Source organism: Rhamphochromis sp. 'chilingali', assembly GCF_963969265.1.
Source record: "Rhamphochromis sp. 'chilingali' genome assembly, chromosome: 1".
Taxonomy (NCBI): Eukaryota; Metazoa; Chordata; class Actinopteri; order Cichliformes; family Cichlidae; genus Rhamphochromis; species Rhamphochromis sp. 'chilingali'.
In genome coordinates, this window is record NC_137929.1 from 6,503,542 (window position 1) to 6,516,484 (window position 12,943).

At 40.6% G+C, this 12,943-nt stretch overlaps 1 protein-coding gene and 1 long non-coding RNA gene across 8 annotated transcripts in view; both read left to right on the plus strand.

Moving 5' to 3' along the window:
* Window positions 1-12,943, plus strand: part of LOC308397978 (uncharacterized protein) — a 339,745-nt gene that overhangs the window by 211,063 nt on the left and 115,739 nt on the right. Inside the window, exon 1 of one of the 7 annotated variants that reach the window (XM_080884322.1) lies at window positions 2,758-4,998. The exons of the other annotated variants lie outside the window; for them this stretch is intronic. The gene's annotated coding sequence lies outside the window, so the exon portion shown is untranslated. Of the gene's footprint in view, window positions 1-2,757; window positions 4,999-12,943 lie in introns of those variants that run through there. 7 annotated transcript variants of the gene reach the window in all.
* On the plus strand, window positions 4,990-7,158 carry LOC308399378. Its single transcript, XR_013972150.1, has 2 exons — window positions 4,990-5,313; window positions 5,573-7,158. It is a non-coding gene; the product is annotated as an uncharacterized lncRNA (long non-coding RNA).

Consider the following 12,943-nt stretch of genomic DNA (forward strand, 5'->3'; position numbering starts at 1 on the left):
ACTTTAGAAAAACTTCCACTTGACTCTTTACATGTAATGTTGTAAAAATATATATTTTATTGTTTAATTAATCTAAAAATGTTAGTCTGCCAAATGTGCAGCAATTGAATTTATTTATTCTCTTTAGCTGATAGTTGGTGGGGCCCAGGTAGACTGTAAAACTGCATCTCTACCAGTTTCTCTGCACTCCAGCCTCCTCTGTGCCATGTGAAGGGATTTTCCTTAACACTTAGGATAAATGATAGGATAAATGATCTCCACGAAAAGGAACAGGTTCGGCCATCGCACATTAGAACAAATTCTCTTTTTAAATAAAAATGAAAAAGGGTTACCGTCAATGCATCATGTTTTTAATTTGCAATTTCATAAGCATTTTTCCTTTCCATTTCACAATCAATTCTACCCCCAGGTCAAAAATATGTCTGGGAAAATTTCCCTAATATAATATTATTTATAAATACACCTGTCTAGCGATTAATTGCATAAGTGCATGGAGGCAGGACCTCAGAGCAGAAGCATACTCCATAATGTGTTGTACATTATTATATGTATATATTATATGTAACGTGGTATTTTTCAATTATTGTATTTACTAACATCAAGAAGTCACAAGCAAAGGAAGACCACACCATGGTGCATGTTTAAACAAGGAGAGTTTACTGGTCAAAACTATTTATTAAACAAATAAAACACTTTTTTTTTAACCACCAAAAAAATACACGTTCAAAGCAACACAACGGAGGCCCAATATCAGACAAAACTCCACTGTGTAGAGTAGGCAATCGTAATGAAGCAGTTGGTTTTATTTTGTGGATTCAAGCTGCTCTTTGTATTTTTGGCCACCAGATGTCACCAGAGAGGACTGTGTTGAAAAGCTTCGAGTAATGAACCATTTTTCAATACAAGCTTCAGTGCTTCAGAAAGCTTCATTTGGCCATCACTACATTTTAGTTTCCAATAACTTTATTGATTGGTTTGGATACATTTGTTCTATTTGTAAGCGCGCACATTTAGTTTACTTATGTATTCATACTACTTCATTTCTTTGCTTTCTGACTAACCTTTGTCTTTTTATTTCTTACCTGCTATCATCCCTGGGAGTTGCTGGACAAAAGATGGTAGCCAGGGTTTGAAACCATTAAATACAAAGGAAGATAATTGGACCACACCACCACTTCCTGCTGAAGGGGGGGGGGGGGGGGGGAAATGTGTGTTTTCTTTACTTTAAAAACAAAGGATTTGTATTTAATTAAATATTTGAGTTTAGGGTTTAATGGGGTTTTTGATTTTCTTCTTTAGTGTTTAGTTTATTAACAAACTAGATTGTACTGCATTTTTTGTGATTTATGATTGTGTTTTGTTTGTTACCCCTCATGTGTCACAATGGTCTGATCAGCCATTATATATACCCTTGTATGTCATTTCATGTTTAGGTCAATTATGTATGTTTGAGCAGTCATTTGGTTTGTTAAGTTTGCAGTCGTTGCCTGGGTTCAGTTTTGTTTCTTTGACCTCTTTTATGAGCTCAACATTTATTAGTCTTGTAAATATAATTTTTGGGGGTTAAATAAATGGAAACTATATTTTTCTAATAATTCCTGGGCTCCTCCTGTTCTTCAACTCGGTCCATCACATGTGGTGTCAGAAGTGGGATCCTTCAGTTGAGGAGACAGGATTTTTTTTTTTTTTTTGCATTTTTCTGCCCCTTTTTCTCCCCTGACAAACTTTTTGAGCCATGCAGAATGCTGTGCGCCCAAAGAGAGGAAATAAAATGGAGGCCAGAGAGGCCTTGCACCACCCAGAGATTGAGAAGGAGATGGAAGAAGGAATTTCAGTTGTGGCTGGAGACACTGAAGGAGAGGATACCAGGGAGCCAACTCTTCTTGATATTGCTGGGATTCTTCAGGCTTTCTTGGGACAACAGGAAGTTCGAGATAAAAAACAGAGAGAGGATGCTGTACTGCAAGAACAGCGTTTTAAGAGTTTGCAACACCAGTTTTGGCTTTTGCAAATGGAAGTGCAGGCCAGAACCACCCCACTTCCAGAGCCCACATCAACTGATCCAGAGTCTGTTGAAACTCCAGCTGATTATCAGACACAAGCAACATCTCAGCATGAGGGTTCTGGCTCAGCCTCCATATTAACAGGTCAGTCTGTGCATATTCATCATCCTAAACTGGAGAAACTAGCTGTTGAAGATGATGTTGAACATTTTCTGACCACTTTTGAGAGAATTGCAGCTGCTTGTCGCTGGCCTGAGTCAGACTGGATTTTTCACCTCATTCCTCTTCTTACTGGTAAGGCTCGAAGTGCTTATGTTAATATGGATGTGGACGATTCACTGCAATATGACAAGGTAAAAGCTGCCATTTTGCAAAAATATGATATAAACCCAGAAACATACAGGCAAAGATTTCGCTGTCTTGAAGTTTTTGATGAGAGTCCCAAGGAACTGTATGCAAGACTGAAAGAACTTTATGAAAAATGGATTCAGCCGAAAAACAGAACTGTAAAAGAAGTTGGTGAAATTATTATCTTGGAGCAGTTTTTAAGAATGCTGTGTCCTGAGCTTCAGGTCTGGATTAAGGAGCATAATCCAAAGTCTGCTGCAGAGGCTGCCACCCTGGCTGATGTGTTTGTAGCTGCCCGAAGTAAGAGTCAGCCATGGAGCAACAGTGCATGGAAGGCTGCCAGAGATTCACGTCGGTTGCAACCCCCTCAGCATCCTCAGAGGTCAGCGACGGGTGTGGGTAAGCCCTTTACAAGGGAAAAGCAGCCCCTGAATAGCTCGAAGCCAGGTAAAAGGCCACCAGTGTGCTACCTTTGTGGACAGGAAGGTCACACTAAGCCCATGTGTCCTAATAATCAAAGAAAATTATCTCAGATGTGTTTCGTGCCTCATCAGAATGTGGATATTAAATCTGAGAGAAAGCAGTCAAATAAAATCACCACAGTTAAGTTTAATGGACAAGAAATTAATGCTTTAATAGATACTGGCAGCACACAGACTCTGGTACACAGGAAATATGTGTCAAACGATTACACATGCCCCTCTGAAACCATATCAGTTTGCTGTATACATGGTGATGAAAGACCATACCCTACTGCTGATCTGTTTATTGTAGTGCAGGGGACACCCTATCTGTTAAAGGTTGGTGTAGCTGATAAGCTGCCCTATCCTGTAGTTCTTGGGGAGGATCTGCCAGTCATCTATGATCTGTTGAGGGAAGTACATGAGTGCAATGTTGTTATAACAAGGGCTCAAACTAAAAATCAGGACGAGCATTATGCAACCCTCAGTGCTTTACCCTTCTTTGAGGCTGAACTAGAGACAGATCCCGGAAAGTCTTGGAAGCCACGCAGTCAAAGAAGACGTGAAAAATTTCAACACACTGTTAGAAAGACATCAGTTCAGGCTGCTCCAGATATGCCTTTAGGTTTTTCAGTACCTACGAACATCAGACAAATGCAGCAGGCTGATCCAACTTTGTCTGCCATGTTGCTGAGGGCCAAGGAAAAGGACTCTGTTGAATCTGACACAAATAAAGAGCTGTACATTCTGCAAGATGGCATCTTATACCACCAGCACGGCCAGGTTAAGCAGTTAGTGGTCCCTAAAGCAGCCCGCAAAACAGTGCTTACTTTGGGGCACTCCATTCCCTGGGCTGGCCACCTGGGGAAGCATAAGACCACCGCTCGCATCAAGCGATACTTTTTCTGGCCTGGTTTGCGCTCAGATGTTGCTATGTTTTGCAGGAGTTGTCCTCAATGTCAGAAGACTTCAATTAGGGTCCCCACCAAAGCACCACTCCAACCTCTCCCAATCATTGGTATACCATTTCAGCGTCTTGGCATGGACGTAGTTGGTCCTGTAGAAAAAGTAAATCTGGAAATCGCTTTATGCTAGTCATTACAGACTATGCTACGAGGTATCCTGAAGTCTTTCCATTAAAAACTGTTAAAGCAAAAACTGTAGCTTCCTCATTGATTCAACTGTTCTCAAGGGTTGGATTCCCACAGGAGATTTTAACTGACCAGGGCACTAATTTTATGTCCACACTGTTGAAAGAGGTCTATAAGCTGTTAGGCATCAGGAGTGTGCGGACAACCCCTTATCACCCACAGACAGATGGACTGACGGAGCGCTTCAACCAAACTCTCAAACAAATGCTCCGAAAGTTTGTCAATGATACAGGGTCTGATTGGGACCAGTGGCTGCCATACCTCCTTTTTGCCTACCGGGAAGTTCCTCAAGCCTCCACTGGCTTCTCCCCGTTTGAGCTTCTTTATGGCCATGAGGTGAGAGGCCCATTGACCCTGCTAAAGGACTCATGGGAGAGAGAGCAAGGTAAACAGGAATCGGTCAATGTTATTTCATATGTCATTCATATGAGAGAAAAGCTTCAGCAAATGAGTGAACTGGCTCAGTCATATGGCAGCTGCTCAGAGGCAACAAAAGACTTTGTTTGATAAAAAAGCTCGCCACAGGAGTTTTGTCCCTGGCCAGAAGGTTTTGGTAATGTTGCCAACTTCTGACAGCAAGTTGCTGGCAAAGTGGCAGGGACCCTTTGAAGTACAGAAGAAACTTGGACCTACTACCTACAAAGTTTCTACACCAGGTCTCCAGCGAGGGAGTAGAGTGCTCCATGTTAACCTTCTTAAGGAATGGATTCCACGCACTGAGAATAAAACAGAGGGTTTGCTTATTCACAGCGTGGATGAGGAGGAAGAAGTTAATGACTACTTGCCTTCAGTAACAGTCTGTCCTGGACCTGAGCCATCTCACCAGTGAGCAACAGTCTCAGGTAACACCTCTGATTGATTCAGACATATTTCAAAAGTACCCAGGTTGTACGAGTCTGGTGGAGCATGACATTGTTTTAAAACCTGATGCAGCTGTGAAGCGTATGAGTTACAGGATACCGGAACGCTTCCTGGTGGAGTTAAAGGAGGAGGTGGACCTCATGCTGTCTCTTGGAATCATCCAACCTTCAACAAGTGAGTGGTGCAACCCTGTTGTGTTGGCTCCGAAAAAGGATAGCACGATACGTTTTTGCATCGACTTCAGGTATCTCAATTCCATATCAAAATTTGACTCTTACCCAATGCCACGCATTGACGATCTCATTGAGCGTTTGGGGAAGGCAAAATATCTAACGACCATTGATCTCTCCAAGGGATACTGGCAAGTACCTCTCACTAAGCAGTCTCAAGAGTTGACAGCATTCCGTACTCCGTGGGCATTGTTCGAGTTCAGTCTTGCCATTTGGTCTCCATGGGGCCCCAGCAACATTTCAAAGACTAATGGATAAGGTACTCTGTGGGCTCTCAGCATTCACTTGTGCGTACCTTGATGATGTTGTTGTTTTCAGTGGAACTTGGGAAGAGCATGTGGATCACCTAAGAATCGTGCTGGATCGGCTGTGTTCCGCAGGGCTTACATCAATCCAGCAAAGTGTGCTCTTGCTAGGACTGAAGTCCAGTACCTCGGGTTTACTGTTGGAGGTGGGACAATTAAACCACAGGTTGACAAAATTAATGCAATTGCATCATGTCCTCTTCCACAAACCAGGAAACAGCTGCGATCCTTCCTCGGCATGGCTGCGTTCTACAACAGATTCATTCCCAACTTCTCAGCTAGAGCAGCCCCACTGACGGACAGGATTGGCTCAAGATGTCCCAATAAGATTCGGTGGACAGCTGAAGCCGTTGCAGCTTTCAAAGACCTTCGCCAGTCCCTGAGTAAGGACCCCGTTCTGCACTCACCAGATTTCACAAAAGACTTTACATTGCAGACTGATGCTTCTGAAAGAGGTTTGGGAGCAGTGCTTCTGCAGGGACCACCAGAGGATCGACATCCTGTCGCCTACATCAGCCGTAAGCTGCTACCAAGGGAGAGCCGCTACGCAACGGTTGAGAAGGAAGCCTTGGCCATTAAATGGGCACTTGACTCTTTCAAGTATTATTTGCTGGGAAGAGAATTCATCCTTCAAACTGACCACAAAGCCCTGCAGTGGCTGGAGAGAATGAAAGACACTAATGGGAGAATCACCAGGTGGTATCTGGCTATGCAGCCATACCGGTTTAAGGTTCACTATATCCCTGGAAAAGACAATACCACTGCTGATTACCTCTCTCGCTGCCTGATGGAAGATCCAGAAGTGGGGGTGTGTGTGATGGCCAAACCCGTGGCCACACTCTAAAGTCGGTAACTTTTGTATTTTCATTCTTCATTTGAACATAGTAATACATTTTAGTTTCCAATAACTTTATTGATTGGTTTGGATACATTTGTTCTATTTGTAAGCGCGCACATTTAGTTTACTTATGTATTCATACTACTTCATTTCTTTGCTTTCTGACTAACCTTTGTCTTTTTATTTCTTACCTGCTATCATCCCTGGGAGTTGCTGGACAAAAGATGGTAGCCAGGGTTTGAAACCATTAAATACAAAGGAAGATAATTGGACCACACCACCACTTCCTGCTGAAGGGGGGGGGGGGGGGGGAATGTGTGTTTTCTTTACTTTAAAAACAAAGTATTTGTATTTAATTAAATATTTGAGTTTAGGGTTTAATGGGGTTTTTGATTTTCTTCTTTAGTGTTTAGTTTATTAACAAACTAGATTGTACTGCATTTTTTGTGATTTATGATTGTGTTTTGTTTGTTACCCCTCATGTGTCACAATGGTCTGATCAGCCATTATATATACCCTTGTATGTCATTTCATGTTTAGGTCAATTATGTATGTTTGAGCAGTCATTTGGTTTGTTAAGTTTGCAGTCTTTGCCTGGGTTCAGTTTTGTTTCTTTGACCTCTTTTATGAGCTCAACATTTATTAGTCTTGTAAATATAATTTTTGGGGGTTAAATAAATGGAAACTATATTTTTCTAATAATTCCTGGGCTCCTCCTGTTCTTCAACTCGGTCCATCACATTGGCCCTAATTTTTTCGGCACCTCCTTTCCCTTTTTTGTTCTCCATTTTCTTTAGTTCATCTATAAGATTGCTAAACAAGGGGGAGGGTGCATCCGACCTCCTCGGCTGTAATTGGTCCAGCCCAGAGTCGATCATGACCAATTGGCCAATCCAACACCTTTCATTATTTATACCCTTCCCAAAAAAAAAAAAAAAAAAAAAAAAAAAAAAAAAAGAAATCGGTCGGCCCATAAAAACAAAAAATCGCCAGCGGCCCACCGGGCAAATGCCCGGTATGCCCGATGGCCAGTCCAGCTATGAGGGCAGGGCTGTGTTGGTCTGAGACTGTAGACATTAAAAAGTCCACAGGAGAGATGGTAGCTGATTAAACAAGTGTCATGAGATAATAACAAAATGCAAAGATTGGTGACAGCGCTTGGAACCATAAGGCAACAAAAAACTGTGAGAAATAATTTAGGCTCTGCCTGTGAATCACTCTTTGCTTCTCTTCTTCCTTCCATCCCATCATTTCATATATCACTCTCCACTTGCTGTCTATGTGAGAACAAGGCACAACTTGCTATTGCAATAAACTATAATCTAATTATCCACACCTAACAACTCTTGCACTTAATCTATAATAAAATGATGACAGAAAAATGTTATAGCCCTGCCTTTAGTAGCCTCACACAGCTCCTGCTGTTTCCTCCTCATGTCCTTACCAGCCATGTCTGCACAATGTTATATCATGAGTAATATTTTTTTTTTAAAAATCCATCTAAATAAAACACACACATGCACACACACACAGTGACATTTTAGACCTTCTTCAGAATACTGTATATACTATGGGCATCATGGTGCTGATCCAGAATCCTTACATTATTATTTATTACTAGAGCTACAATAATAAAGCAAAGAGGAGGGGGAAGTAATAAATATGAAATAATGTATTTATGATGATTCCATTTGTTTCACTATCCACTCTGTGCAGGGCAAAGCTTATTACATTTTTAAACTGTAGAGATACAATAATCTTCCTGCTGTAACATCCAAATTTTGTCTTATTTAAAATATAAATCTAATATAATCTGCTTCTTAATGTATGTTCTTTAAAATACAGCGTGTGTTTTTAATATATTATAATTATAATAATGCATAATTATGTGGGCATGCATATTAGATCGTTTTTAGTGAAATATAATCCCTCCAGAAAGGCAGGAAAAGCCCGGAAACTTGCTTTAAAACTAAATATGTTCCCTAAAACGGTGACAGAGCTACAGACCCATGACAGCCTTACACAGGTAGCCAGCAGCTGTGACCAGCACTACCTGTGCAGTTAATAAAAGGACAGGTAATGTTTGTCGCGCTGTTGCACACACAGCACGCTCGTTTGTTTCAGTTCGTCAGTAGCAACAAGACAGCTTACCAACGTGTACGTAATAAGCTAATACTCCTGTGTGCTACACACTACAGTGTACGCTGTACAGCTACTTACTGGTTTTGTCGCATCAGTCTGTGTCTCTGAGTTAACTTGTGTTTCTCCTACAGCTCCGGACCGCAACAAATGCGCGTGCTCTTTGTGAGCTCGTTCCCGGCTCGTAACCAGCGCGTTCTGCCGTCAAGGGCGATCATTGGTTAAATGTGATCATGTGACTGATGCAAGCCAGATCCTTTTATTTAGCAAAACTGTGATTAATAGTTAAATATTATTGTTGAGGGGCACAGACAGGACTCCGCACGCACACACACATAAAAAAAAAAAAATTAAAATTAAAAAAAAAAAAGTTGCCTCAACAAAAGGGCACCTTGGGCACTGTTAAGATTCAATATTGAGGAAGGGTACAAGAGGTGATCGAGGAATAACCACACCGATCCGGCCGGGTGAAGTCAAACGATGATTTTAATGAACACACGTGTGGGAAGACACTCTGTACGCAGACAGCCAGTAGTCCTCGACTTAATCAAAGCATGAACAGATATTTTATAGCATCAGGGTTTGTTTACTGACGCCCCTTCATGCGTCACCGGTACATTTTATACATAGATCAGATCAACATCATCATGACTTTTCACCTAGAAAATCATCTTCTATTTTCATGGCGTGGTACTTTCCGTTCTTATCTTAAAGTGAATTGTTCCTCTTTCTTGTCTAGACAACAAGGACGGTTCCTCTAAATAAATTTAACTAATGTGTGTGTATGTGTTGACCTCACATGCTCTTTGTGTCACCTCTTCACCTACTGTCTGTGTCTCGTCCTCAAATGCTCTTTCTCAATTCACCTGTTGCACTTCTGACCTTTTACCAGACCAGAGGCTCACTGAGACTATGTGTATGTCTTCTACTAAATAAATGTTTTAATCAAGAACCTCTACTTAAACCTTAATATAAAATGACCTGATATAAGTGTTTTGTAAGCATGTATTGCGATTCCTTCTATGGCTCCAAGTCACTTGCACAATAGATTGTCCGAACATCGCGCCGAACAAAGCTTCCGACCCCCAATTAATTGACCGAGCTCCAACTCTTTAATAAGCACAGATATGCATTGTGTATGAAATAGTCATAACTGCTTAAGGCCTTCTTAAAGCTATCTGTTACATTGTTAAAGCCTCGTCTTAGCCTGCGGCTCAAAATAACTTCCACTTCTGCATACAACTTCCTGTCAGCCTGCAACTCAGTCTTTCTGAAAGAGACACTGTTTAAACCTTTGAATGCAATATCCATGCTGCAGATTATATTATTAATGCAATGACAATTATTTAACAATAGCAGTAAAATAATTTCCCTCCTCGACACTCCCTCTTTTGACCTCTGGAACACCAGAGGTCACAATACATTGTGTCCTCACGCAGACCCTTCTCTGGTGGTCTCGAACCTCGAGATCTCCAGGATCCTCGCCCCTCCTGTGGTCGCCGAGATCTTCTGTAAAGGAAACAAAACACCTTTTCTTGCATCTCCCTAACTTATCCTATCTGGGACTCTTTAATCAAAAGCCTGATCCTAATTATCTTCTTAACTTATTGACTTGTATTTATGTATACTCTTCAACGTTACTCATCACTTTAAAATTCTTTAAGCGCTGGTTTCACGTCCAGTTGCTCGCTCTACTTTCCCTTATCTGATCATCAACATCCTGTGCACAAGTTGTCGCTGCTGCAAGTTAATCTACTCCAAAAGAAAACAACCACTTTAATCAATTAAGTTTAAGCATATAAGCAATTACTCCTGTATACATTTCATCATAGCTAAATGCTGCCTTAAAACAATTCCTATGTGTTAACTTCATTTTAACCTCACATTTCCTATGTTATCACCTGTTTTTGGTATAGCCTTTTTATTTCATTTGCTCCCTTTAATGTAACAATACCTTCTAATTCTAATTTATCAGACTTAACCAAAATATATGCTTTCCTTCCTCTTTGGTCCTTCTTTTAAGTTCAGTTAAAAGCTAAATGAATTTGAGGCCTGTTGCCTGGAATCAATACTGTCATGTGTGTTTCTTAACTCTGTGTCTGTAAGCGTGTGCAATCCTTCATGAACTCATATTATCCTCACAGTAGATTGGCTAATCATAGCGCTAGCCAAAGGCTCGTGACCCTCCAGAGACAAATTTGAGCCACAACTCCTTTAAAAGCACAAAATGCAATATGTATAAAAATCATTTCTATTTATAAGCTCCCCCTTTATCCTAAAAATACCTCCTATGTAATATCTGTATGTGTAAGCCTACATTATAACCACTTCTTCTAAAGATCAAAAATCAAAGCTGTTCTACCCCTTCAACCCTCACTAATTTTCCCTCTAAGATTTATTCACAGCTTTGAAAAACCGGCATTGTATCTTCTAAACAGGATTCATGGTCCTGGGCCATGTTGGCCCAGCATTCTTAGTTCCTTGTATTTTCGCTCCTTATTTAGGCCAGGTTTTCTGAGGTGTCCTGTTGTGGTGTTCCCTAAGTGTTTTTCCCTTTGTGACTCTTACCCCCTTGTGCCCCTCTGTCTATTCATGAGCTCTCGTCTCTCTTTGTGTTTATTCCATGTTTCCCCCAGCCTGTTATGTCTGTGTTCTCCCCGTACTTTCTCTCCTCCTGTCTGAACCTCTGTGTACTTCCTGTTTTACTTTGACAGTCTCTCGTCAGTATGCGTAATGTTGTGTTCACTCCTGCCCTGTCTCGTTATGTTTATCAGTATCCCCTGTGTTCCCCACCTGTGTGTAATCTCCCTGTGTTCTCTGGGTGTATTTCCCCGGACCTCCCTGCATCCTCGTTTCTGGTTTGTGTTATTAGCTTACCCAATTCAGGTTTCCGGTTTCTTATTTTCCACCAGTGCTATTTTGTGCCCACCGTTGTAAATAAATATTCACCTGCACCAGAGCTGCCGCCTTTTGGGTCCTTTTCTACAACTCCACACGGCTTGCCTCGCAAACCGTGACAAGTTCACTTTTAATCCTTTAACCTTAACTTAAAAATAACAGTTTCAGTTTTACCATATCCAAATGATCAAAAACCCCAAAAGGTCCTGAAATGATCCTAAATTATTAAACAATTAAATTATTAAACCCTAAACCCCCCTTTATCTTGATACATTTCATGTGTCAAGATACTATACAAAACTTAAAAATGCTCAGTTTTCCCCACTCATGATCCAATCTATGTCATAAAAATAAACTTAAAACAGAACAGTTATCAGTCATGTGTTTCTTCAATTAATGGTAACTGAGTTACATCAAAAAATATTTCCCCTTTAGCATTTGGCATTCTCCCAACAATATACTATAACCCCATAATCTAACCCCACCTAATAAAACAAAACAGAAATTTTCTCTGGTAAAAACAAATTGTTTGTCCACATTAATTCATCCTCACTCACATACAGTCTCACATTCACTCACATGCAGTCACACCTTTATTTGCTGATAGTGGAGCTTCCCGCACGATCAGATACTCCACCCTCAGCAAAATGAGCTCAGTCATTTTTATTTTCCATAGGGAAATATTTCTTTATGCTTCTGGACTGGATTGACTCGCATAAAATCCTTTTTACAGGGACTTACGACCTTGATCAGTCCCCACAGGTAGCTCTCCTCAGCCAATTGTAATCTGGAAAGCCCCCTCATATTTGCTCCTCCCGATAATTTTCAGCGCCGTTATTCACTGTTGCAGGCCTGCTTAAAACAGAAATGAAAAATAGAGCTGATTGTTAGCTCATAAAAACAAAACAAAATCACCTGACAGGTTTTCTTTAAGTGCACTGTTACAAAATAATGGGCCCAATTTTTCAGACATGTCCATGTTTCCTAAAACTCCCTCTATTAAAAACAAAAACACCAACCCAAACCTAACTGACAAAATCAACCCCTCACCACAACAACCTTAAACACACAAGTCTTGCCACCACATAATTTCACCTCCTCAATACACCGAAAGTCTCATTAAAACCACACAATTTGCAAACAAAAATCACCCCCTTTAACATACTTAAATTCAGCATAAAACCCCCTTACGACAACGTATAATCACTAAACTATAAACTATTTCCTACCCAAATCTATACTTCTCTTGTCTGCCATGCTTCCTCGTCTGAAAGTCACCTCCTCAGTCACACACACACAGGAAGTTCCTTCGTCACCACTCACTCCAACTAATTTGCATACTGAGACATCTCTCAATGAGTTGCTGTAACAACAGAAACATATGTTTAAACATTCCCAACTCATTAAAACATTTTATTTCTTCCAACAGTGATCACTAGTGTTGATCAGTCAGTACGAGAGCACTCCTAAGTCACTCTTTTTAAAACTACTTTAATCCCTTTTTTGTTTTCATAACTCCCTTTGTCATATGGCTTCTTCTATTCCTCAATTACAAACTCAAATGTATTTTATTAAACATTCACACCATTGTATCAATCATACAAAATAGCAAGCTGTTCTTCATTGCCAATGTTTGTGTTCTTAGCCAGGTTTAATCAGTGTCTATGCATTAAACTCCATGAGCTTGTCTTGTCTTTATAAGTTTAATG